General features: G+C 39.4%; 2 long non-coding RNA genes across 2 annotated transcripts; one reads left to right on the top strand and one right to left on the bottom strand.

Annotated features, from left to right (window-relative positions):
* Positions 1–4,751: 4,751 nt before the first annotated feature.
* Positions 4,752–17,136, bottom strand: LOC309868222. Its single transcript, XR_014313581.1, has 3 exons — positions 17,050–17,136; positions 6,079–6,469; positions 4,752–4,971 (listed from the first exon to the last, which is right to left on the bottom strand). It is a non-coding gene; the product is annotated as an uncharacterized lncRNA (long non-coding RNA).
* LOC309868223 lies at positions 10,648–26,698 on the top strand. Its single transcript, XR_014313582.1, has 3 exons — positions 10,648–10,771; positions 13,179–13,257; positions 26,638–26,698. It is a non-coding gene; the product is annotated as an uncharacterized lncRNA (long non-coding RNA).
* Positions 26,699–27,260: the final 562 nt, after the last annotated feature.

Here is a 27,260-nt window from a genome sequence, read left to right as displayed (position 1 = left end):
ATCTCATTGTGTTTGCGTGGTGTAGGAGGTACAAGTTGTTTTTGAAATCTAAGAGAGCAATATAATAATTTATTAAAGATATATAATAATATATAACATTATATATATATAACAATATAATAATTTATTAACCTCATGTATTTCCTGGCATTACTTGACACTCAATGAGTGACTGTTCCTTTCCTCCTCATCCCCTACTCTGCCACACATAGACTTCTCCCCTGTGCTCAGGAAAGAAGTCTCTTTGTCTTTTCTAATTTAGCATGAATATAACATAACCTGTTAAGTTTCTCAGGCTTGTTTGCATTTAATTGTACAGCAAGTTTCTTATGTTTTGCTCCGGCAAAGACGACAGAAAGCAAGAACAAAATTGGATCTCCAGGGCAGGCTGGCGGGTGGAGGTGAATTTGGTTTACAGGGTAGCAAAGTGAGAGGGAGGAAAACAGGGTGGCCTGAGAAGGTGGGGTAGGAAAGGATGATTGTAGACAGGGGATAGCAGATGCCAAGGCTGGACCCAAAACAAGGAGAGAAGTGAAGAGAGACTGTTGCTAGGGGTAAGGGGACTGATGTGGAGAAATGAAGGAAAATAGAAGGTTCCTGATGCCTATTCTTAAGACCTCCTGCCTCTCACAGCATCACAGTCTAAAAGGTTCATGTGATCACCGGGTGCACTGCCCTCAGGTAACAGATGAGGGAACAAGAGCTCAGAAACTCATCGTCCTCGCTCTTGGACAGGCACTTCAAATGCCGCTTCTGACTGTGCGAAGTACTGCATGCTATCTATCCCTTCTTCTCAGGGGAAGACGTGTGTGGTTTTCAGAGCTAGGAGCAGTTCTCAGCCCCTGGGCTGCTGAGGAAGCAGCCACACCTCTTGGGTAACTAGTATTTTAACGATCTGAACCTACCAGGGAAATATAGGTGGTACATGAAATACCCTTTTCTGATAAAAGAATTGAAACCTGACTGCAGAACCAGAAGGCGCTGTTAGGTCTGAACGGGGAGATCCTGAAACGTATCCCACAGTTCAGAGCCCAGGCAAGGTTTATGAACTTGAACCTGAGCCAAGTGGTCAGTAGGGAATAATTTCAGCATGGTATTAAAAGGACTTTCACGCGGCTCCACTTCCTTATCCACTTGAATAGCTTGTCTTTGCCTGAATTCCTAGGACTGAATCCCAGTTTCTTACCAACATTAACTTTTGGAGCTTTTGTGCTTTAATACTTAAACCTGTTTTTGTTTCCTTGTGGGCCACATGAATGCTGGACTGAAAAGAACAGGTAGCTTAAAAATTATGTTCTCTAAGCCATTACCACGAAGCTGAAAAGGAACGAACGTCGAGATCTGCTATATAGGATAATAAATTTGATTAGCAGAAAACGCTCGTGGGTGAGAACATTGGGACAGGAAGCAGCAATATACTGTGGCTGGTGAGGCAAAGCTGAATGTCAGCACTTAATTGCAAAGCAGGAGGCCATTATCCACTGGCAGCAATTCCCCCGGTGACTTTGTTTGTTTTATAACAAATTATTGAAGCAGTGGGAGAGCAGTGCTCTGGGTAGCAAAATGCAGCCTCTGACAGGGGCTCGCTCTGGCCCCCTGGGGCCCCGCATCTGCATCTGGCCTGCCTTTGCAAGCTGGGGTGAGTCGGAGAACATGGAAGAAGTCTGAGCCCCGGGTGGGCACCTCTAGGCTTCAGATCACGTATGTCTGCATGTGTGGGGATAGGGCCTAGACTGCCAAGTCTTACTCCTCTGCCAGCAGCTGGCTGTGAGATCCAGGGAGAAGTAGGCTGACTGAGTCTATTGGGGAGTCATGAGAAAGAGCCTGTGGGCATCCTACCTCAGGGAGAAGGATCGACTCAGAGCACCAGCCACTGACATCCATCACACGGCTCCTCACACAGACCCATCCCTGGGAGATGAAGGGACACCTTAGCAAGCTTGGCTCAAGGAACTCTTAGCTCAAGGACTCTCTGATGAAGTTGGGGAACTTTTTTTAGACACTACAGGGCTCCGGGATGCTTCCCCCTGCCCCCTCCTCCACCCAAGGGCAGATTTGGCTCACGGTCTGGCACCTCTTCCAACATCCCATCTCTCCTACTATGTACTCTCATGCAGGCATCTTCCCTAATAAGATCCTTCAAATTTGAATCCCAACTAGCTATCTATTTCTTGGAAACCCCAGACAAACACAGCTTAATTTTCCTTGTTTTTAAAATAGGAAATATTCCTTCATGCCTTCCTTGCAGAGGTGTTATAAAGATTAAATGAGACAATGTGTGAGGAATGATAAAAAAAAAAAAAAAACCATGCCTAGCATTCGCAGGTGATCATATAAATAGTAGCTGTTCCGTTGAGCGGCATGTGGGTTGAGCCACAGTCTGGAAGCTGATGGGAATCTGTGTTCCCAGAAGGTGTAAGAGCTGAGACCGTGAAAGAGGGCATGTATCCCCACCTACTCATGGACTCTAAAATATTGAAAAGTTGAAAACAACTTCACACATTTCTAGTATTCTGAGAGTTAGCTTTTTTTGTTTGTTTGTTTGTTTGATTTTTAGGATGATCTAGAAATACTCAACAAAGGGTAAAATCATGGAAGAGGGGATTAGTTCTCCGGCCCTTTGAACCTTAGAATCCCATTGAACACATCCCCTCTCCCAACGATACCTGAATTTAAGTCATATGTCTACTTGTGTTTCCTGTTAAAGGGATCCGTGAGCAAGGGGAGGAAATCACAGAAGGAGGGGCTTCTCTGTGCACAGACTGGATGCGTGGTAGGAAGGCTACCTTCCAGCGGCTTGTCCTGCTAATATAAGCAATGCAAAACTGGCCTGCGCTCAGCCTGGCACAGGGGGCGGGGAATCTTGTTTTTATCGGATTTATTCCAGACACCTGGGAGCCGTGGAAATCTATATTTAATTAAGAAAAAGTAATCAAACTTAAATGTGTGAGTTATCTCTGAAACACAAATATATGAGGACTATATATCAAAGGCTACGTTTTTAAGGCAAACAGACATTTTCAAAAGGGCAACTGACAAAAAAACGGAACCCAAGAGATGGTGACCAGCCATTTTAATAGGATCCTATCCTGTATCGGGAACATTTTCAAAGTCATCTCTTACCCGTAGTTCTGTAGGGAGATGGGTTTTTGAAAGGACAGTTAAATTATGAGTAGAGTTATGCTGTTGAGTCTACACTAAAGACTTTCTTACCGAGGTCTACTGTACATACCTTCCTCCCGCAGTTGTTCAACTTCTCTTTACCTCATCCTTGCTGATTTGCAAGCATAATTTTCACTGGAAACAAGTTTTATGCTATTGTTCTCACAACCCAAGTGTTTTTCAAATCTCTTTGACTCTTGACCTTGGACCCATCCTACTCTCTGTTTATGTATGCGCCTTCCCAGCAGGATGTCAATATAAATGCTCTGCGTGCCCAGGTGGGGAGCAGCTCTTTGCATAACTGTCCTCCAGCCAGATGGTCGGGTGACTTAGTCCGCAGTCTAAATGTGCCAGAAACTTTCAACCCAGTTATACATCCATTAAGAGAAGATTCACAGATGCTGGTTCTTAATATTCATTTTAATTCTAATTTGGTGTTTCCAAATGGAACCTAACTGCATTTTTTTTTTTTTTTCCAAAGGCAAGCGCTTTGGGCCATCCGTGGGGAAATGCAAAGACTCACAGGAGCCCTGGGAAGTAATTTGGTCACCTCTTCTCTCTGGATGAGTGCACCAGGGGGCAGGGAACATGGCCACAGCCATAGCCATAGCCTCAATGCTGGCTGATGTTCGCAGGGCTCCTTCTGGCTCTGAGAGTCTGGTCGGCTGGCTTGCACAGCTTCAAAGGAACTTCCTGTCCGAAGCTGCCCGGGGATGACCCTGCAGAACCTGGAATCTGAGAATTCTAGAGCTGCCGGGGAGATTTTGTCTCTCTCCACCCAGCTCTCACAGGTGGAAGCAAAGCAGGCATAAGGAAATGGATGCCTTTCCTGAGCTCTCACAATGAGATTAGAAGTACTTCTGAAGTTTCCAGACTCAGAAAGGTGAAACCAAGAATGAAGTCCACCACAGACCAGGCTGCCTTCCTAGTCTGTCACCCGTCAGTGAAATTAATTCTTGGAATCGTTTTTTATCAATATTTTAATTTGATCAATGCATAGCTTAGTGATAATACTTAATTCCATCAGTTAATGATTAGATCAATGCTTCATTTTAAATATAGTAATATTTGAATTTTGGTGGGGGCAGATTATTTGCAATTTTTCTCCTCCCTTTCCATGTGCTCTTTCTAATTGGCTTTTAAACCAGAAAGAAATCAGGTTCTCCTATGAGGGAGACCTCTGTACTGTAAAGGTTCACTGGGGAGGATTTGGCAAATCTTCATAACAAGAATCATTCTTCTGGCGTTGAAGCTTTTGGTCCTGTTGTGCTTGGCTGGATGAGGTGGGAGAGTTGGCTTTACAAAATCTATCTTGTGTCTCCTGGCACTTATCTGACTGTATTCTTGGAATGAGAGAACTCAGCAAGACATTTCTGGTTGTTTATTGAAGCTTTGCAAATATTTCATAATGTATGCACGTGTGAATATGTGTATGTATCTAGCTAACATTTACTGAGTACTTTACTATGTACTAGGCATGGAGCTAGGTCCTTCACATTGTCTGCCTCACCCTGGGGTGCATGTATTATTATCTCCAATTAACAGATGAAGACACTGAGGGCCTTGAGGGGTTAGGTGACTTACCTGAAGTCCCATAGCTAGTTAGCAGCAGAACCAGTCTTCTAAGTCCTAAACCCATATTTTTGAGCTTAGTGCTCTGCTCTCTCTTTATGAAGGAGGTACATCTTGTCTTACAGCCAGGCCTGGATTTCTCGGAGGAAGCATTCCAACTTCTAAATCATTAAAAATCACTTAATCTTCCATAAAGAAAGCAAGTACTCCCATTCTGCTGTCTGTTGTGTCCAGGCTCTAGAAACCATAAAAAGAAAAGACAAGAATCCAGTATTTTTTTTAAAAGATTTTATATATTTATTTGATAGCAGGAGAGAGGGTGAAGGTGATCACAAGCAGGGAGACAGCAGAGGAGGCAGAAGCAGACCCCCACTGAGCAGTGATCTCAATGAGGGGATCGATCCCAGGACCCCCGGATCATGACCTGAGCCGAAGGCAAATGCTTAACCAACTGAGCCACCCAGAGGCCTGATAAGAATTTAAATCTTGCCCAGAGCCAATAGCTTCCATATTTCACCTGTTTTCTGGGAGCAAAGAAGCTTTAAGAAAGGAATTCATTTTACAAAAAACATAATGCTGAACTGAGGGGGAACCTAGTTTTCTCTTTACACCAGTCTATCTCTCTTCAAAAATGAGCTTTTATAGTTATGAGCTCTTCCTTTTCACATCTTGAATCTTCCCGTGTAGAGAGGCAACCTTCTAAACTGATGTTCTGTTAGTTAAGGTCTCCGAAGAGCAAACCTTTTCATTTTATTTTATTTTGAATTTAGGTACAGTTGATTAGGGAGATACTTACTGAGAAATGAACCTGTGCCAGACAGAGAAAGAAAGGGGTATGTACTGGTATTCCTTTTCCAGATGATTCTAAAATTGCCTCATTGGTTTCTGCTATACTGTAGCTTAGTACAATTTTGTTTGGTAGGATTAAGTTAATTTTTTTTTTGTATTTACAAAACTGTAATAATATTCTTTAGTGTGTATTTTAAAGCAGCCCTACATGGTTTGTTGTGAAATGTAAGTATGTCTCCATAACAGAAATGCTCATTAAATATTAATATTAAAGTAATTAGAAAAAAAAAGATATATCAATATCAATAACTGCCAAAAAGAATATTCAGTAAAATTGAACACTCATTCCTAATAAAAATCATTGGAAAAAAGAGAAAGACCCTTAGCATTAAATATGGACACACAGAATCCAAAAGTAAGCCTCAAATATATTTCATAGTGAAACATGAAAAGAATTCCAAGAAGTGAGCCCAATACTGGGCTGCTCACTGTCAATGCTGTTACATAAATTAGCCTGAGCCTTTGAAAAAAGTAAAAAAGTAATCATAAACATACTGTGTTTGATTTATAAGTTCGTCAAAATGACAGCATTTTCCATGGTCTTGGTCTATTTTACAGATGCAGCCATGGATTCGGGACCCTGGAGGGATACGAGATTGGAGGCATCATCAGAATTGGTTGGAGGGATCAGGGGCTCGCTATTCACAGGCTGGACAGGGCCCCTGACAGCTTTCTGGCCGCAGTGTGGCCGTGCCCGGTGTCACTGTCAGTGTGGTTTACTGCAACAGACTTTGTACTTCTGTTTCTTCAGATCTGATTAGTAACCCTGGTTTATCTTCTCAATAAATGTATTGATCCCACATCCGTGTCTCAGCCAGTCCCAGCCGTAGCACATGCTCAGCGCAGCTTTAGCAATGAGATCTTCAATGAGTGTTCTTCATACAATCTAGCAGAGAAGTGATACAGAATAGAGGGTAAGCGCACACATTCTTTAGAAACTGGCTGTCTGGATCCAAATCTTAGCTATGCCACTTATTAGCTGGTGACTCAGGGCTTGCTGCATAACCTCTCTGTGCTTCAAAGTCTTTATCTATAAAATGGAAAGGACAATATTAACGGCATCTACTTTCTAATTTTGTTGTGAGGTTTAAATGAGCTAAGTTGAGTCCTGCAAAGTGTTTGCCATTGCCCCTAAAGCTGTCGTAAAATGTTACCCAGCCAGGTAATGTAGTGCGTTTGGGTATGATGCATAAACTCTTCTTCATACAACTTCTATAAACAACACTCACTGCTGACCATCTTTTCTTCCTTTAAGATTTTATTTATTTATTTGAGAGAGAGAGAGAGAGAGAGAGAGAGAGAGAAAGTGAGAGCATGTGTGCACACAGCATGCGGGAGCAGCAGGGAGAGAGGGAGAATCAGACTCCCCACTGAGTAGGGAGCCTGATGCGGGGCTCCATACCAGGACCCTGAGGATCAGGACCTGAGCTAAAGGTAGATGCTTAACAGACTGAACCACCCAGGCGCCCCAAAGATCTTGACCATACCAGGAGTCAGATCAAGATACTCTTTTCCAAGATACTCATGTTATGGCCAAAAGGGACATTAAAAATAGTTTAATCTGACCGTTTCATTTCACAGACAAGGAAGCTATAATCTGGAGAGGCAAAGCCACTTGCCCAAACTCACAAAGTTAATTGGCAGCCAGTTCAGAACAAATACATCTTTGTATTTATATATATTTATATATATATTGAAGAACAATCTGAATGTTATTTTATTCTCATGATGAAGTTTATGGTCATAAAACAACAATAATATTGAATAATAAAACTGCAAGTCTTACTAAGCTATATCTCTTGTAGGAGAGTTGAATGGGACGTATTTTCTAATTCTAAATTTCTTGGAGCATGTAAACAAAAAAAATAATGACACGCCATTTTTGGATTTTCTTTACGACTTATTTCTTTAAAGTTCTTAAAACTATGAATGTAAAATGGAATAGTCCTCTTATACACAACTCCCTGGGTCTCACAGAAGGCCAAACTCATTTAATATTTGATGAATGTTGAAGGGAAAGTCACTCTGTCACCTACAGTTCATGACATGAAGGTTAAATCCATTGTCCCAAATTTCAGAACAGGAAAATAAGCCAAAGTTCTTTAGTAAAAATCCTTCCCAGCTATTATTTCCTGACTCTACACTGTTCTATGTCACACTCAATTTGCTTCTATAATCATCATTTTTATTTCCATCCTTATTCTCTATTTTGGAAATTAAGATGTTGAATTCCAGCACAGGTTTCTTTTGAAATGTTTTATTAAACACCAGGGGCTAGCTTCTAACTGGTATATAAAATGGTCTTAAATAGAAGTTATTTTAATGCTCGTAGCTACATTTAATTTTAAGGGGGCAGGAACTACTAGCTTTCTGTGAAAGGTCCACCATTTATTATCTGCTGATTACAAAACTGGCTAAAGTAGGAAACTGGAAGCCAGATCTTTTGAAAGCCAGATGATCTGTTGTAGTTATTTTGTATTGAAATTACAAAACATGCTAATCTAGTTCCCAGATTCCCTGGAGGAAACAATTTTAAAACCATCACCACTACCTGATAACGGCTTTGACTTACTCAGTGAAGCCTGAAGTCTATAATTAAAGAGTCATTCTTTAGGTCAATGTGTTCAGAGTTTGGTGAATTTTCAGTCACCTGATTTCCTTGACCCCACCCAAGTTCTGCTCAATCAAAATCTTCAAGAGAGGGGTTTCGGAGTGTGTTTTTTTCACAAGAATTCCAGATGTTTCTGGGAGTTTACTATGTTTGAAAAGCTCTGTTTTTATTTAAGATTTATGTTCTTTTATTAAGGGGCATATCTCTGGCAATCTCAACAAATTCAACTTTTTGGTGAGTTGTTTGTATCTGAATCTATGCGATTCTATCCTAGCATGATTCTGCAGCAACGTTACTGAGGAAGAAAGAAGAGCATGGAAAGAAGGAAGACCCATCTCTGTAATCGTGCCCATCAGGGGGCCTTGGACCCGTTCTTGATATCAGCTGGGTAGGAGGAAACTAAGCTCTATCCTGGGGAATATGCTCTGGACTCCTCCAGAATTCAGCCTTGTGTTACTTTCTGAAGTAAAAATTACTGGATTGTTTAAAGTCTGCATATTTTGCTGGGGTTTATGGTAAAATAAATAACTTCTTCTTGGAAACAGCTTCTTTGGTGAAAAGGACAAGAGAATAAATTAATTTTTATGTATGTTTTAAGTGCACTGAGGATATGAGAATCTGATTGCTCTAAAGGTTGTTTTTTTTTTCCTTGTGTGTTTTTTTAAAATATTATCACAGTGCAAAATAGTTTTTAGTGCATTGTTTTCTAAATTTGCTTGGTATTATATGTTGAAATCCAAAGCATATGTTTCCTTTTAGTGATTTTGGCAATCCAGGGTCCTGTCTCCCTTTAGACTAGGTCTAGGACATATGAGCAAACCTCTTAACACTGGAATGAGAGAATAAAGATCATACTAGAGACTCCAGCACAGCCTTTTGTAGTGACAAACAAGTGCATGGACAATCTAACAAACATTAAGCATCTGTGTCCATGTCAGCACTACTACAAGAATATCTCATCATATGTGGACTTTTTATAATATGATAAAGCCAGAATTACTAGTACATGATGGGCAAAAGTCCATTTTGAAATGACTTGTGTTGTATTTTAAAAAAAAATTGTGATGCAGGCATAGGCTTATTTAATTTTAGATAGTTATATCTAAATCTAAAAACTTGAAACACCACAAAATGATTAATGCAGGTGCAAGCTTTCTCATCCAATATAGTTTTTCTTTAAATTGTAAAGAATAGAAAAATGTCTTTTTAATTTTTGTCTCCTTATCTTATGAATTGTACTTCTCCTTGAATATATAACATATTAAATAATATCAAACTATGCAGCTGAATGATAAATCAAACCACTGAAATGGCCAAAGATAATAGGATAAAGACTAACTAGATATGTGGGTGAATGGATGGATGGATTTCAAGCAGAAAGACGCACAATCTCTTCACATTTCATCAGTATTACTGTACTCTTGGTGCTGAAATAGACTCAAAAAGAGGTTAGAAGACCAATAAAAAGTGACTTGGTGAAGAAGGAAGAGAGTCCTCCTAAAATTCTTGTTATGAAAAAGATTCTGAGCAAGAGGACCTGTGGTGACCTCATTGACAGTTGACCTTACTCTGTACCCTAGGGATGTGAGACCAGTGTTTATATTTTACGATGACTACCAGGCTCTATGAGTTCAGGCAGCAAATTAGTGTCTAAAGGATTTTCATACAGGTTTCTCTGACTCCAAAATCACAACACTGTATATGCGTGCTTTAGTGTGTTTTCGTATCCTATGTACATCCCATGGTATTCTAATTAAACTTTAAAAATGGGTAAACTGTTAATATTAGTAACTTATACATTATTATATGAAACCACTGCAAATTAGAATAATGTGACCAAATGTCAATATTTACTGAAAATTAGTATGATCCTTTAACATAAACAATGAAAATCATCAAAGCAAGCACTGATGATCTCAATCTGAACTTGGCAGTTATTTGTATTAACCATAGTTAATGTAAAGTAAAAGTATGTCCAAATGTCTGAGGTAATATAAATAATATATGTCAAGAGACGTTTTTCCCTGGGAGCAAAATTCAAAGTGAAAGGCTATCATTAGGTCTGAATCTTCTAATGTTGAAGTCATTTAAGAAAAATAATATTCCTTTTTTGAGGGAGTAGCTGAGAAACATCTACTGCACCACTGATTTCCCTGCTCTATAAAATTATGTGAATACATGCCCTTTACTGAGCAGATTTATATTATGGTAATATCATTATTTTTGTCATGAATATAATTATTCAAAGCTAGTCTTTCAGTCATGACTAATTTTGTACGATGATGACTCATATGTCTTACCATTAAATAAGGAAACATACTTTAAGATTTTTAAATATAACTAAAGATTTTCATAGCTAAATTTTAGTTATATTTCTGTTTATTGAGGTATGTTGAATTAAACATTATAAATACAGTTTATGAACTGCTTTGACATTATTTAAGTGCGACAATTGATAGTGCCAGAGTCTCTGTGCTGTGTTCACCCTCAGGTTAACTTTCACCAATCTGAAGTCTCCCCTTGGCTGCTAACCTACCAACATCAGGACTCAGTCACACAGACCAGTCTCAAAACCAGGTAATGTGTTTTGTAATTGTAATAAAAGTAAGCCCTTTGAACAGATCTTTCTTGACCTAAGAATCAGAAGAGTACTGGGAGGGCCCAAACCAAGAGACACCAATTTCCACTCTGGTGGAAACTGCTTCAAATGGCAGGGATTTCCTATGAATCTATGAGAATGAAGGGATCTCAATTTCTCACAGCCTCCCTGGAAAGGGAGAATACATTTTATTACCTCAAAAGGTAATAGAGAATGGAGATGGGTCATTAAGGAGCCCGCACTAGTTAATGAATGCCCATCATTTAGCAACATTTCCAGTCTACAGGTAGAAGGCATGCCAAGGGGGTCAGGGGGGCAGAGTCAGGCTCCAAGGTTCTGAGGGCTAAGAAGCCTACTTGTTGTGGAACATCAGTGGGAAAACCAAGAAATGAACTGAAGAAAATGACCAGCATTTCTTCCCTCTGTTGTATAATTATATTTAGTCACAGGGACTTGGGTAAAATCCCAGCTCTGCCACTTGCTTATAACAAGTGACTCAAATACTCACGTACAAAATAGAAGTAAAAATAATGTCTGCCTATCTCTCGAGGTCCATTAGGTTCTGGCTGACATGGAACCCACACAAAAGAAATGCTCCATTAATGTTAGCTTCCATAGCTAACACAGAAATATTTCATCAGAAAAGCAAGCCATCCTCATGCCTCATTCTGGTTTGAATTTCAGAAGGGTTTTGTGATTCATAAAAGGTAATGAGCTTGTAATAAAGATTTTGGACTATACTGGAGTCGTGCAATGATCTCCAGAGTAGGAACTTTTTTTTTTTTTTTTTTTTTTTTTTTTTTGGAATCGGCTTAAAGCAGTTGCCAAAGTACTCTAGTGAATGAATCTAGTGGTCAAATTAGGGGTATTGTGACTATTTGCTTAAATCCATTTTGAATAACATTGCTTTATTGTGCTGCTGCTATATATTTAGAATAGGGATAAGACTTTACATGTAGAAATTATAAATAGGGAAATAGCAGTTTGACATCTGCAGGGGGCTCTGCATCTACAGGTTAAGGATTTTGTCTCCTTTCAAAGACTCATAATGGGATCCACTGTCCAGTCGCTGAGTCCATTCTACTCCATTTGGCAATCATTGCCTATGGACTGTTTAATCATCCAGCAAAATTCTGTTGGCTCAACCAAGAAATAGGAATCCCTCTTGTGGAAGAGTGATAAGGGCTTTTAAGAGATGGTACAGTTTTGTCCAACCCCCAATACACCGATAATGAGCCAGAGACTTAAACAAAATCAGACAGGGTGTTAGTGGGCAAAGCTGAGGCTGACTCTCAGGTATCTTAACCATTAGTCCAGTAAATGTCTGCTGCAGATATCCCAAAGTTTCTCATGTGTGTGTGTGAGCAAGAGAGAGACTGTTCAATTTTATTGTTTACCATATTTTTCTCCAGACTTTTAAGTTACATCTTTTTTTTATGTTTGAGTTCTTCAAATCTTTCTATGGTTTGTGTCATTTATTAATCTATTTTTTAAATAAATATTTATGAAGTGCCAACTGGCCCAGACAATATTCTATATGTTATGTCCTATAGTAATGAATAAAACAGACAAAAATCCATGCAGTCCAGGACTGTGTATTCTAGTGGAGTGAGATAATAAAAATTCACCAAAAAGTTACATGGGCCTGAGTGCTAGAGACACATGTAAAGCAAAAAGGGAAAGTAGGAGAGCCATGGTAAGGGGTTGGGGATGAAATTCTAAGTAACTTGGCCAGGTACAGACTCACTGAGAAAGTGACATATGAGTGAGCTCTTGAAGAAGAGAAGGGAGTAAACCATGTGGGTATCTGGGAGATGCGAGTTCTAGGAAGAGGAAATGGCAACTACAAAGGTCCTGGGGCTAGAATGTACTTAGTATATTTGAAGGTAGAAGAGTCCATGTGGTTGGAAGAGTAAGGCAGAGAGGATGCAGAGGGCAGTGGAGTCAGATGGGAAGATCACATTTTGGGAAGATTTGAAAGGTTATTCAAAAGATTTTAGCTCTTACTCTGAGTTGGAGATCCAGTGGAAGGATTTGAGCAGACGCCCAGACATTATTCTATATGTTATTGTCCTATAGTATCTGACTTGGGTTTAAGATGATCTGACTTGGGTTTAAAATGATCCCTTTTGTTGGACACTACATGGAGAATAGACTAGAACAACAAGGCAGAAGCAGGAAGACCAGTAAGGAGACTGGAAATGGTGGTTTGAGCCAGAATGCTGGGACTGGTAAATAGTTACTGACTGGTTAATTTATTGATGGACTAGACTTATGAAAAAAGAGAAGAGCCACAAGTTTTAGCTGGATTAACTATGAGACTCGTGGAGTAGTACGGCAGGTTGTTCTACTATTTACCAATTATTTCTGTTTCCTTCAATGCAGAGTTCCTTCCTGTGGAAGAATACCGCACCTTTGTCTGATTGAAACTGGGAGGCCATGTGACTTGTTTGACCGATAATAAGTATGCAGGAGCTTTGAGAGCTAGCATTTGGCATGCATGTCACTTTCTCTTCAGCTACAAAGCCAGCAAGGCTCCAGCTAAAGGCTGCTCTGCTAGTTTGGTTTCTGGAGCAAAGCCAATGTGGATTATATCTGAAGAGATATAATGATGATATACAGCAAGAAACAAACTTTGTTATTGGAAGCCAGCAAAATATGCAAGTTGCAGCATCACCCAGCATGGCCTGACTAATAGAAATGCAGTTGGCATTCACTGTAATGAGGACATCTGCTAGAAGTGGAGGTTTTAGCTGTGTATAGAGTGACCAGGAGTTCAGTTCTGGTGAGATTTGAGATGCTATTTAGATAGCCAAGTGCAACTGTTGAGTTTCTAGGTGGATGTAAGGGGCTGAAGTTCAAAGAGGTACAGGCTAAAGATAGACATTTGGGTGTCGTCAGCCCGAGATCGAACAGAATTACCAGCAGAGTGAATGAATAGGTAAGAAGTTCAGGATCTGAGTATTCCCACCACTAACAAATGAGACTGAGAAGTGCAGCTAGTAGGATAGGAGGACGCCCAGGATGTGAAGTAGACGGGAAGCAAAGTGAACACAGTATTGCAAAGTATTGCAAGAATGATTATTTTTGTCCCAGAGTACTGATAAGTCCAGTGGGGTCAGGACTAGGAATTGACTTTGGGATGCAGCTGATCCTGGCACGATATCCCATAGCTTCTAGTTTAGTGTGATCAGGATAAAAGATGTCAACCCTCACCCAGATATGCAACCCTGCATGATCATCACTTCATTTAAGTGCTGAGAATATGGTCCTTGATCTTTAATCCTTGCAGAGCAGAGGGAGAGTTACTCTAGCAGTACCCAGAGGTAATCTCTGATCACCTAGTCCTCTCACTTATTCTCTTTTATCATCCAGGGACTTCTTTTTCCACCATCACAAAACATGCTCCTTGCCTCCTGCTATAGACTACGCTTTCAGTCTGACATCCTCTCCCAGCTTCACTTCTTCCCTCCTTCTACTGCTCCTTCTTCTCTACTTTGGCTTAATATCTATTGGCAACCAAGGAAAATACATGATTTGAGAGATGGGCCGTGGAGGGAAACTGGAAAATATTAAGGAAGAGAAAACCTCTCTAATGTGCCATCTCTGAAAAATACTCAACAAGGAGCTTTAGAGGGTCTGACTGTTCTAAGTGTAAAAAACGATCTGACCCCATCCTTCCGGGTTTTGTCATTCTCTCCCCATGGCAATGCTTCTTCTCTTCTCCCCTCAGATCCTCTCCCTGTGGTGCCCCTGTTCCAGGTCAGTGGAACACAGCCAAGAACTTGAACCTTCAAGAATGTGCAAGGCCACAGTCTGGAACAGACCTTGTCTCACATTGTGAAGGAGAGAGGCACCAGGCATCCCAATGTGCAACCGAGAATCCATTTTTATCTAACACATTGTTATGTATGAGTGCTCAGTGCTTGATCACGCCATAGGCTGACTAAGCCCCACTGAAGGCATCAGCACAGCTGGGGCACAAAAATGAAAAGAAACCATCTTTCCTTCGGATATACTTATCTAAAATGTTTTCAGTCAGAAAATTTACAGGGTTATTTTGATTGTTGAAAGTAGATAAATTTCACGTCACTTAAAATAGGCAACATTATCATGAACATGTGTAAGGGGATCATAATGTTGGCAGTGCTTGGGTTCCTAATGGGATTCATCTACAGCTTTAACATTTATTCTGTGGGTAGACCTGTGGACCAAGCCCATGTCAAATATTATCTACTTGGAAAAAAATTATTCTGAGCTCCAATGAATTGATTTACAAATTTTCTAATAAATCATTTTATAAACTAAAAAGTTTAAAATACTACCTTTAATCTATACAATATATTATCTTTCCATCTCAAATGACTTGAGATTACTCAAAGGCAAGATGGTAAGAAGTTCCTTTTCTTATAGAACATTGATTGTTGCTTTACAAGTATTTAAATATCTTTAGAAATGTCTTGTTCTTATCCAAAAAGCCACTATTTCTTTTTCTAAATTATGCTCTAAAAGTTGAATTTAAAAAGAACAGACCAAATTTTAATGGTTTTTGTTTTGAAAACGGTTCTCTGATATTAAGTGGAAATTTCTTGTGTTGCTATAAATCCATGGTTAGGAATGAGTAGCTTATATAAAGTTCTGTTTTCTTGTCAAATTCTTCCATTGGCCTAAGTGACATGGAATCACTTTTCAGTAATGAGTGTCCTCAGATACTAAGACAAGGTCCAGAGGGCAGAACTTTCTTGGCTGAGGAAGACGGTTTGAGGTGATAGAGGCAAGAGCCAGGAAGGGCGGGATGATGACGAAAAGCTGCTACTATCTGCTTCTCCTACCCACTGAGAAAGAACTGCCAGCAATACTTCGTTTCAAAAAATTCCCAGCAATGAATCAGTAAGGCAAGAAAATGGTAGAAACTCACAGTCACATAGCTACATTGATTACATGGAAGCAGATGCCATTAATTAATAGAACTAATAATTATTTTTAAGGTTTGGGCCTCCAGCTCCCATTCTCTCATTTTTTTTTTCTTTATCAATATCAAAGTCTATACACAATCCAACTCATACCTGTTTTTTTAAGAACCGAGGCTTGGGATGCTTTTTGGCCATTGTATTAGAAATGCTTTGATGACAGGGACGACGGGAAGAGGCAGTCTCTGCATCCCTGACTGCAGGTCCACATGGTGGTCCACATAGCAATGGGCCCAACAACCCATTACACTGTGGATGAGTCTCTTCTATAGTTGCATATTCTTTCAAATTTGAAGCATGAAGTTCTCTCTAGACCACACCTTGTACAAGTCTTTGGTCGTTTCAAATAAAGTAAAAGAATTGGCTTTTGTTACAACACATTTATCTTATAGAAACTTGATTCTTAAAGCAATAGTAAATGTTTTGTCAAAATACAAAAGATTTAAATTTGAATAAAAGTTCTTGAGGGGGTGTGTGTGTATCTCTAAGTACCCTCACTATAGGACAGTTTGACCCATTATTTCAGACATCAGATTTTTAGATCTAAAACAGAATTAGGAATTAGAAAGTAGGCAAAAATGCCTCTTGAGATGAATGCATTAAAGCCATGTGCTTTTCTCGGCTGGAAGAGGACACATTAATTTGCCTCACTCGGTTATCCAGCTACCAGTGTCTACCTAGCATCTACGATATGCCAGGCATCACACAGGGGTGGGTTAAGATAATCTATACTCAAGAATCTCAGAGTCAACCAGGGAAATAAACAGAATCAAATAATTATGATAAAATGTTAAAAGTTATATAATAAAAATATGTGTAAAATTCTAAAAAAAGCACAAGAGAAGTAGTTAATAATAAAATAATAAAAAAAGGTTTCACACAGGAGATAATATTTAAATGGAGGCTTCACTGATCAGTAAGCATTTGAAAGACAGGGAAACAACAGCTGAAATTTCCAGCCACAGCAGGAATGCAAGGTGTTTTCCTCAGAGAAGGTCAAGAAATCTTTGTGGTTTGGGTTTTGGGTGAACGCCTGGGGCAGGGATTCTTTCTCAACAGCAGTAAATAAAGAGTAGCATTCTTTCCTAAGAAATCACTCATCTTTCATTCACCAAATCTTCATCGAGTATCACCAAAGTGTCATTGAATGGAATTCTTAAGAAAAAGCCTTGTCTTATGTACCAAAAGCAGATTTGCTTCTTGTCTGCCAAACGTTTCAGCTCAGATGAGGCAGCGTGATAACCGACTGGTCTGGGGGATGGACAGGGTTGAGGGTAGATACAAACCAAGGACAAAAGCACCGTGGCCTGGAGCAACACGTTGTAGGAAACGGCAGCTGAACTCACCCCACAGACCCTGGGGACCTCACTGCATCATTGTACAGTACGATCATTCTGAGTCATCAAGAAAAAGTTACATCATAGAATTGGATAATCAGAATAGAACTTAGAGGTCATCACGTTCCGTCCATCCCAAATCACTGCTGAAAACTGAGATCTGATTTCTTCTGTCCGGCTGAAAGTGAAACAAATTTCAGTATTTATGAGGCAGTTAGTTTACTCCTCTCATTTTAGACAGCTCCGAGGGTGGTAAAAAATCTCCATATGTTTCCCTGAAATCTGCCTCCCTGTTAATTTCTTCCCATGGGAAGTTCTTGAGAGGATGGGATAAAACTGCCATCTTCTCTTCAAAACTCGGAGTTCTATTTGATGTTGGAGAAGGGGATGGGAAAATATGTCTGTGGGACCTCTCACCTCTCTAGGAACTCTGAGGGGCAAGGAACTTTTTAAAATACTGAACAGCACAGCAATGCCCACTACGGGTGTCCTATCACTCGTTTTATACCTGACGGCCCATATGCCAAGCCACAGCCATGCCAGCCAGGCTCCACAGCGATGCGTCTCCTGAATATTTATGAATACAGTTCACAGTCATATTTTCCCTCCTTGAGGATGCAAAACCAGTCTGCCTGAGTGACACACAGCCATTCAGAGGCCCATCCTAAGATTGTCTTGCATAATTCATAAACCCAAGGAAAAGATTTGCAAAGCTCTTCCTAGAATTGTGGTGGGGCTCGCCTAGAGCCAGAATTTCCTGAGGTGATGAGGGAGGGGATAAAACTAGCCTTCAGTCTGCTCTCAGTAAAAGGACTGGGGTCACCTATGCAAATCAGCTGTGATCGCTGACTGAGCCCAACGATTTTCTGATTCTTCCTAATGTGAATCAGCTTGAAGATTCTCTTCTTTCTTTGGACTTATTTACATTCATGGTGCTGCTGATCAAGTTTGTGAAGTGGATGTGCTGTACTCTTTGAAAAACTTTCCGCATCCTGTTCTCTCTAACGCGTATCTTGGGCCCTTCTGCTGCCTTTGGCTGCTCAGGAATGTGTCTCCCTTTCCCCTGCAAGCACCTTAGTGGGCCAGGCTAGTATTTCGGTCGGTGGCTCAGTCGGCTAACTAATGCTTGAGTCTATATAATGTGTCAAGCACTGAGAAAGAAACAAACAAAATCCCTGTTCTTACAGGACTTAGTAGTCTAATGGCAGAGGTAGATAAAAAAGTGATTTTAAAGGTGTATGATGGATGTTATGATTGAAAAAGTATACAAGGTGCTATAAGGAACCTAAAGAAGGAAAATGTCCCTGGAAGATTTTCTAGAAGAATATCTGAGACCTGAGGATTAATCCCCATAATAACCTCAAGAGGCAGGTACAATTACCATTACTGATGTTTTTATATTATACCCATTTCCTGTCGAAGGCGGCTTCACAGGCCTATGAGGAAAGAAGGAGACTGAGTACTCTAACCTGTTATAGCGGATTCTACTAAGCATTTAATTCAACTCCACAGGCTTGTTCAGACACCATACTCTGCCAGACTGCTAATTGTTCTTTTAATGACAGAGCCCTCACCTCGGCTCTACAGCCAAGTTTTAACTGGACACACAGCCACTTCCTTAAAGACTACATTTTCTAGCTGCTTGTGCAACTAGGGGTGATCTTGTCATAATGTTCAGGGCAATGGGACATGAGCAGGGTACTGTGTGAAATTTCTTGTCATGTTTTAAAAAAAAGAGGTAACCCTCACCTCTCCCCCACATTCTATTTCTTGCTTGAGGCTGGAGGATGTAAATGGGTTGAGAAGCTCCAAAGAGGTAGATAAACGCAGCACCAAGAGATAACGGAATGCTACCACAGACAGACTCCTGATCCCTAGATGGCCTCCTCGAGCTGGGTAGCTTCTTCGTCCCGGATCATTATGTGAAAGCCATGGTATTCTGGGGTCTGTTAAAATAAAATAAAATGGAGATCGGGACTTGAAAATCCCTCAAGGAGATAAAGCTATTCAAGCCATGTCAACAAAGCTAAATCCAGATTATTTCATGAACGTAAATGAAACTAAATTTAGATTACTTCTTGTACATGCCTCTGATAATCATAAAATAAAAACTTCAGTTATCATCCTGAAATGGTGTAAGATAAACACTTTTTAAAAAAATTTTATTATTTTTTTAAAATTTTTTAAAAGATTTTATTTATTATTTTGACAGACAGCTCAGAAGCAGGCAGAGAGGCAGGCAGAGAGAGAGGAAAGGAAGCAGGCTCCCTGCTAAGCAGAGAGTCCGATGAGGGGCTCGATCCCAGGATCCTAAGATCATGACCTGAGCCGAAGGCAGAGGCTTAACCCACTGAGCCACCCAGGCGCCCCAAGATAATCACTTTTAACTAGCTCCCTGCCATCTGGAAACCCACACTGTAATAATCAATCATTATAAAGTTTAAATAACTTCCTCAATTTCACTTCGTAAGCCATCTTATAACATCATTCCTCTGAACTTCACCTCCGCTTTGGAAGACTCCCAACTGGTGAACGGTTCTTCTGTACACAATAAACTCTTACTATTTTAGTGATTTGGTTTTATTCTTTACTGTTCCTGGATTTTTGACAGATCTTATGATGCAATATATTAACCTGTACTCTAACTAATATAAATAATTAATAGGCTTCCAATGCTTTTCCTCCACTAGAGAGAAAATTAAAATTTTTGAGAATTTTTTTTTGTCCCTGTAATAGCTATTAATCATTTTTAATGAAGAAATTGGCATTATGATTATAATTTTATTTTCCACATAATTCTGGTTCTGGAGAAAGATAAGCTGGCCTTCCAAATGTAAGTGTTCTGGGCTCACACCATCATCTTGCAATGTTGGTTACTATCAATCCACCTCTGAGCACTAGTGTGAACAAAATTTAGTTTCTCATCCTGTAAGACTCAGGGCCAGACTGGACTATGCTGTAAAAACAAAAGAAAACAAAACCAAACAATAAGTTTTCTTTTAAGTCAGCTAGCCCACCTTTTCTTGATGGACCAGATCAACTTCTCCAAAGGTTATACAGATCACTGAGTAGCCATTATGAGGGCTATCCTTTTAACTTTAACTTTCTATGATAAAGCAGATATATATATATACACATATATATATGTGTATATATATATATCTCCATTACAAATAATTTTTTCACAACAAAAACAAAGATTAGATTTGGCTTGATTCTCTGACTGTATATGATGATTTTCTACCCCCAAATTTTGCACAACATCCTGATCTTTACCTTCTTTTTCCCTTTGACTTCTTGTTCTAACTCATTCTTTTTGGGGGCCCCACTATTGGGTAGGCTACAGGAGAAAGGGAGAAGTTATTTATGTCAATTTTTAGTTATAATAAGGTAATGTGTTTTATTTGGCAATAAAAGCTGGACAGCAGCTGGCAGTATAAATTCATTTTCAAATAGTCTTGGCAAACAATTGAATTCAACCTCCGCAACAAAACTTGAGCAGACCTCAAATGGCTGCTTTGGGGCCCACTGAAAATTTTGATGATCTGAATTACTCTTCTTAGGATTCACATGCTGTGAGACATTCATTTCATTTTGCGGTAAAACAACATAGAGAACTTGCATTGGAGTGTGGTGTTATTGACAATGTAAGGGGGCCCAAACATATGGCAAAATGAGGTGTCTCTCTACTCTTAGCCACACTAAAGAACAAGAGTTTTGATGAAATGACTGCATTGCTAAAGAAGCTCCATCAATCACTGTTCAGATGTTTAAGTATTACAAATGGACACGTTGCAGCTTACGTTGCATAGTTTTACCATCTGTCTCAATGAAGAGCATTTGGGAACTCTTTATATACTGTGTAATCTTCTATGATGGGGGAGTCCCACCAAAGACTCTTATTTACCTCTCAGCTGAACTAAATTTCATAATTTTAATGACCCAGGGAAAGGATTTAGCAAAAGAAATTGCATTGCTAATTTTCTCCAATCCAAGGAGCAGTTTTTAACATACAGCAATGCTCCTACCATTTGAGTCAGCAAAGCAGAGGTATATTCATTTCAGAAAAAGCAGAAGTCCATTCAGACCTATCAAACCCTGATCATTTTATACAGGATTATGTCTGTGCTTTTCCTGAAGAGTCAAAGAAGGAGAATATAGACACTCAGAGAGCATGCCGTTCAAAATCCAGTAAGATCAATAGCAGTGCCCAACATGTGATAGTCATTATTTATATTACAATAAAGATCAATGGATCCCCTAAAAGGCTCCAGGATTCTGCAACAATATTCATTGCTGACTGTGAACTCTGGACCAAAAGTAGACTCAAGTTGGCTATCTGTTATTGACTGACTTAGATTTCATAATTTTATTTCCAAAACATCAGTTGTTAAGTTGCTAGAGCCAATATTAAAGATTAAGGTCTCTAAGAAGGTTTTTCTTTTTAAGATGAAAATCTTAAGAAGGTTGCTGAGAGCTTTAGTGTGAACATACATTTTATTTACAAGACAGCTTTGGTTTGTTCAAGCAAAGGCAAAACACAAAGGTTTTTGGAAATAACAGATCAACCAGACCACTGGGAATATGGAAGACATTTACACTAGTCAAACAACTGGCCTATGGGAAGTTGTTGGTGTATTTCCCAAGGGATTCTTTGAAGAAATAAAAATGTGTTATAAAAATGAACTGCAAAAGTTATCATTATAGTTATTAAAATCTGGTCTTTCCACCATCTGAATGCTAGAAATTGATTTTAGTTAGGGGCACCTGGATGACTCAATCTGTTAAGCATCCGTCTTCAGCTTAGGTCATGATCCCAGGGTCCTGAGATCAACCCTCCATTGGGCTCCCTTGTCAGTGGGGAAATCTGCTTCTCCCTCTTCCTCTGCCCCTCCTCTCAGCTCATGCCTCCCCCTACATCTCCCCCTCCACCACCACCACACCCCACCCCATCTCTCTCGCTCTGCTCTGCACTCTCTCTCAGAGAAATAAATAAAACCCTTCAAAGAATTTAAAAAGGAAGCATGTATCCTGGATTCAAACTAACTAGGCTCAAACTTCCATTTATCAGGTGGTTTGCAGTAATAGTTTTGGAATTAAAACTTCTCTGAATGCAGAGGTAAAATAAAAGTTCAAATAAATAGAATTTATAAACTTACCCACTTTTTAAAAAAATGTCTTTGCAAGAAAAAAAGAAAAATGGAACTTCATGACTCATAATCAATATTCAGGCAGTTTCTAAAATGTGATTTCCTGCCAGAAAGAAGAAGAAAAAGAAGAATAAAGAAGGTCCATGTGCTTCAAAGAAAGAAAGGCAGAAACTATATGCCTGTTATACACCAGACAGTGCGCTAAGTAAACACTTTCCATAGTTATTACATTTAATCCTCAGAACAATCCTAGGAGGCAGAAATTATCACCAATTTGCAAAAGAGGAAACCGAGACTGACAGAGTATATATAACGCTCATGATGATAAGTAGAAATATAAGAACTGAGACTCAAAAACATGTCTGTATGATCCCAAACCCATTTTTTCCACTATACCGCAAACTGAATGTCAGTATTTATTGGCTAGATGGTAAAAATGACTTCATAAAATTTTATTTAAAAAGTTAATAGAGTAGAACCCTTTTTAGCAAGCTGGAGGGTAAAAGAAATTCAATACTAAATTTGTAGCTATACTCATTTGGGTTTTTTGGTTTTGTTTTATTTCTTTGTTTTTATTTAAATTTTAGTTAATCAATATAGTTATACATAAAATATTGGCTTCAGGAGTAGAAGTCAGTGATTCATCACTTACGTATAACATCCTGTCTTCTAAACCACCAAGTGCCCTCCTTCACACCCATCCCTCCCATCAACACTCAGTTTGTTCTCTGTCCTTAAGAGTCTCTTATAGGTAAGAGTCTCTCCCTCTCTCCTTTTCCCCCACTTCCCATATATTCGTCGGTTTTGTTTCTTAAATCCCACATATGAGTGAAATCATATGGTATTTATCTTTCTCTGACTGACTTATTTTGCTTAGCATTATACACTCTAACTCCATCCATGTCTTTGCAAAAGGCAAGATGTCATTCTTTTATACTCATTGGAGTTTTTTTTTTTTTTTTTTTAAGATTTATTTATCTCTTTGAGAGAGAGAGAGAGAGAATTCAACTGTGGGGAGGGGCAGGGAGAGAGGGAGAGAACCTGAAGCCGACCCCACTGAGCATGGAGCCCGACCTAGGGCTTGATATCAGGACCCCGAGATCATGACCTGAGCCGAAACCAAAAGTCTGACACTCAACCAACTGAGCCACCCAGGCGGCGACCCTATACTCATTGAATTTTGTTTGGTCTCTGAAGCCTACTTCTTTTTTCTCTGTCCCATCCCCCTGTAGGCCCTCTGACCCCTCGTCCTGCTCAGGCCCACTCATTCCTAGGACTTGTCCTAGCCCTCGTTGGGACAGGTGTCAGGAATGTAGTCATAAATCTTTATGCAGAAGATAAGAGTAACAGGCACAGATGTCCGAATACTAATTTCCAGAACCTGTAAATATGTCACCTTGTATGGCAAAAGGGGTTATAAATGGCGTTAAGGATTGTGAGATGGGAAGATTATCCTCATTTATCCAGGTGGCCATAATGTCCTCACAGGGGTCTACAGAGAAGTGAGAAAAGACAGGGCGCCTGGGTGGCTCAGTTGGTTAAGCATCTACCTTCAGCTCAGGTCATCATCCCAAGGTCCTAGGATCATTCCTGATCGGGCTCCCCTTCTGCCCCTCCTCCCACTTGTGCTCTGTCTCTCTCTCAAATAAATAAATCTTTTTAAAAATAAGTAAATGGGAATACCAGAGTGGCTCAGTCAGTTAAGCATCTGCCTTTGGCTCATATCATAATTGCAGGGTCCTGGAATTAAAGCCCATATAGGGCTCCCTGCTCAGTGGGGAGTCTGCTTCTGCCTCTCTCTCCGCCACCCCCCCTGCTTGTACTCGCTCTCCCTCAAATAAGTAAATGAAATCTTAAAAAAGAAAAAGAAAAAGAAAAAAAAAGCAAAGAAAAGGAATGAGAAAGGACAGGAAGCAGACTCTCCTTATTCTCTGCAGAAGGAGACCTGCCAACAACACCTTTAACCTCCAGAACTAGAAGATAATAAATCTTTATTGTTTAAAGCTACTAAATTTACAGTAATTTGTTACAGAAGCAATGGGAAATGAATACATTAGACCTATACTTCAACTTCCTTTTGTTAATCTTGGCTCTGATTTTGTGTTCCACTTCTGTAAACATGTCTTTGTTTTCGTCCCAGTGTCTGAGCCTGCCTTGCTGAACATCCCAGATCTTAGTCTTTCCAGAGATTTCTTTTTGCCCAGGGGTCTTAACAAAACAAATGCAGCTGGAAAAAGGGAGGTCCTAATATGACACATTTCCCAATTAACAAGTGATAAAAGCAAAATAAATCATTGTTCTATATATTTTGTTGAAGACAGTCAATCTTAAACAATTTGAGCATTTTTTCCCCTAAAATGTACTGAATTGTTACTTGTTTTATTTAGGTGAAAGTACAGTGTGCGTAAACATGGGTATGGGGTAAGAGCTGAAACACAAAGTCTCACTTCAGAGCTGGGCTTCTGCTTAGATTTTTTAAGCACTTTCTCCTCTTAGGCAAAAGGCAACTGGGATCTGATCTAATGTTGGGTGGGGGTTGGAGGTGGGATAGCAAGTTTCCAGAAGAATGTAAGGTGGCCAGTCTTAGGAAAAGACATCTCTGTTTATTTTTGTGTTTTTGGAGCTAAACACAGCACTTGGCCAATACTAATGTGCCATAAATGTTGGGTGAATTGAATTAAACTGAATTGCATTACCATTTTCACCTTTATTATTTTATTAGAGTAATTATAGTATAGTGTAGTGGGCAAGAGCATTGCTCTTGTGTGAACTGACTGGGTTTGTATTTTGGCTCTGACTCAGGGGCCTCACTTGCAGAAAGGCGATTAATAATATTACCTGTCCTTAAAGGTACTTCGTCCTTTGACCAGAGGAATCAATGCAACTGAAGAATTTAACCGGGTTGGTGGCCTGTATGAAGCATTCATGTTATACTTGCATACTCCATTGTGTATATGTATGTAAATACATATAGACACACAGAGATTTTCTTATTTATGTACACATACACTTAACAAAGGTCATATTTATTCCTTTGTAAAGTATTAGAGTCTTTGCTAGGTTCTCTTTTTTAAAAAAAAAGATTTGTTTAATTATTTGAGAGAGAAAGAGAGACTACGCACACGTGTGCATGAAAGCAGGTGCAGAGGCAAAGAGAAGAAGACAAGCAGACTCCCCACTGACCAGGGAGCCTGACGGGGCTGGATCCCAGGACCCTCAGATCATGACCTGAGCTGAAACCAAGAGGCGGAGGCTTAACCCACAGAGCCTCCAGCCTTGCAAGCTCCCCAGCTCTTTGCTAGATTCTAAGGCTACAAAGATGAAAAAGATATTCTCTTGCCCTCAAGGGGCTCATGAATATGTGCATTATGAGTGTGTCACCCCTCCCCTTACCATCAAGCTGGAAATCCTTCCAAAAAATGTTTGTCACATATTTAAAGAAAAAAATTAGTAGAAATTTCAGTTAGAATCTTAGCTCCTCAATACTCCTTCAAGTTTTACATTCTATAACTTTTCTCACTATTCAGTAACAATAATTGAACTTAGTTAAGCAACTAAGAAAATACGCCCATAGGACATCAACCCAAACATTAAGACAAATGAGTTATTTGTAAAGAACTACTGGATAGAAAGACCATTCAAAGTCATTTATATTTGAATAGTCTTGTCTCACCCCCCTTCTAGATTTAGAGATTACCTTTTTAAAATTAAATGGCTTGCTTACATATTTTCCAAAACCTGAAGAAAATGGGAAATTCTGCATTGGAATGAAAGCAACTTATCATACCCATTTAAGGAAGTACATTAATTGTGTAGGTATATTTGTGGATGTAGAGATGACCCATTTATTCCTCAACCAGGACAAGAAAAGGAGCGCTTGTCAGCACCTTAGGTGTCCCCTCTATGTTCTTTCCCAACCACATTCCCTCCTCATCCACCACCATCTTGCCCTTTGTATTAAACATAGTCCAGGGCTCTTCACAGATTTCTAGAGGGTAGGTTGAAACTTGCTGCATAGATTGTTCTCTGACTTGATTTTTTTGTTTGGGGGATTTGTTTGTGTCGTGCATACAGCTACAGTTCATTCATTTTCACTGCTGTTTCATGGTGTGAATATATCTTAATTTTAACTTGTATATGGAACTTCTTTCTTTTGGTTATAGTAATTAAAAATATCTTCTTCCTATTCTATGTCTTGTATTTTTACTCTTTTTATAATGTCTTTTGGTGAACAGAAATTCTTTAATATGGTTGATTATTCCATTATTATTATTATTGGCCTACAGTTTGGGCATTTTGTGGCTTGTTAAAATTTCTTACCCTAAAGTCTGCAACAATTTTCTCTTATTTTATTCTAAAAGTTTTGTACTTTTGACTTTCACTTTAGGTTTTAAATCTACTTAGAGCTGATTTTTCTCTCTATGTGTGTGGGGCAGTGGTTACGAGGTAAGTAAGGATCCACTTTCTTCCTCCATCCCTCTCTCATGTGGATAACCAATTGTCCAAAATAATATACAGTAAAATCCATTTTTTATCCACTTGTCTGCAACATCATCTCATTTTTCCACCAAATATTCATACATATGTGAGTCTATTTCTAGGCTCTGTTTTATTATTTTTTTATCTGTTTATCTACCCTTGCACCAAAAACATATAACCTTGAATATAATTTTATACAGACTAGATGAGTGACAAGTCCTCTACTTTGTTTTTGTTTTTTGTTTTTAAAGAAAAATTTTGTTTTAAAAGAAAAATAAAATTTTTATTTTATTTATTTGACAAACAGAGATCACCAGTAGGCAGAGAGGCAGGCAGAGAGAGAGGAAGGGAAGCAGGCTCCCCGCTGAGCAGAAAGCCCCATGTGGAACTCCATCCCAGGACTTTAGGATCATGACCTGAGCCGAAAGCAGGGGCTTTAACCCACTGAAACACCCAGGCGCCCTGTCTCTACTTTGTTTTTATTCAAGAGCATCTTGGCTACTTTTTTAGGTATCCTTTAACTTCTCAATA

Source organism: Mustela nivalis (genome assembly GCF_964662115.1).
Source record: "Mustela nivalis genome assembly, chromosome: 6".
Classification (NCBI taxonomy): domain Eukaryota; kingdom Metazoa; phylum Chordata; class Mammalia; order Carnivora; family Mustelidae; genus Mustela; species Mustela nivalis.
This window is presented reverse-complemented; position numbering and strand designations above follow the sequence as displayed.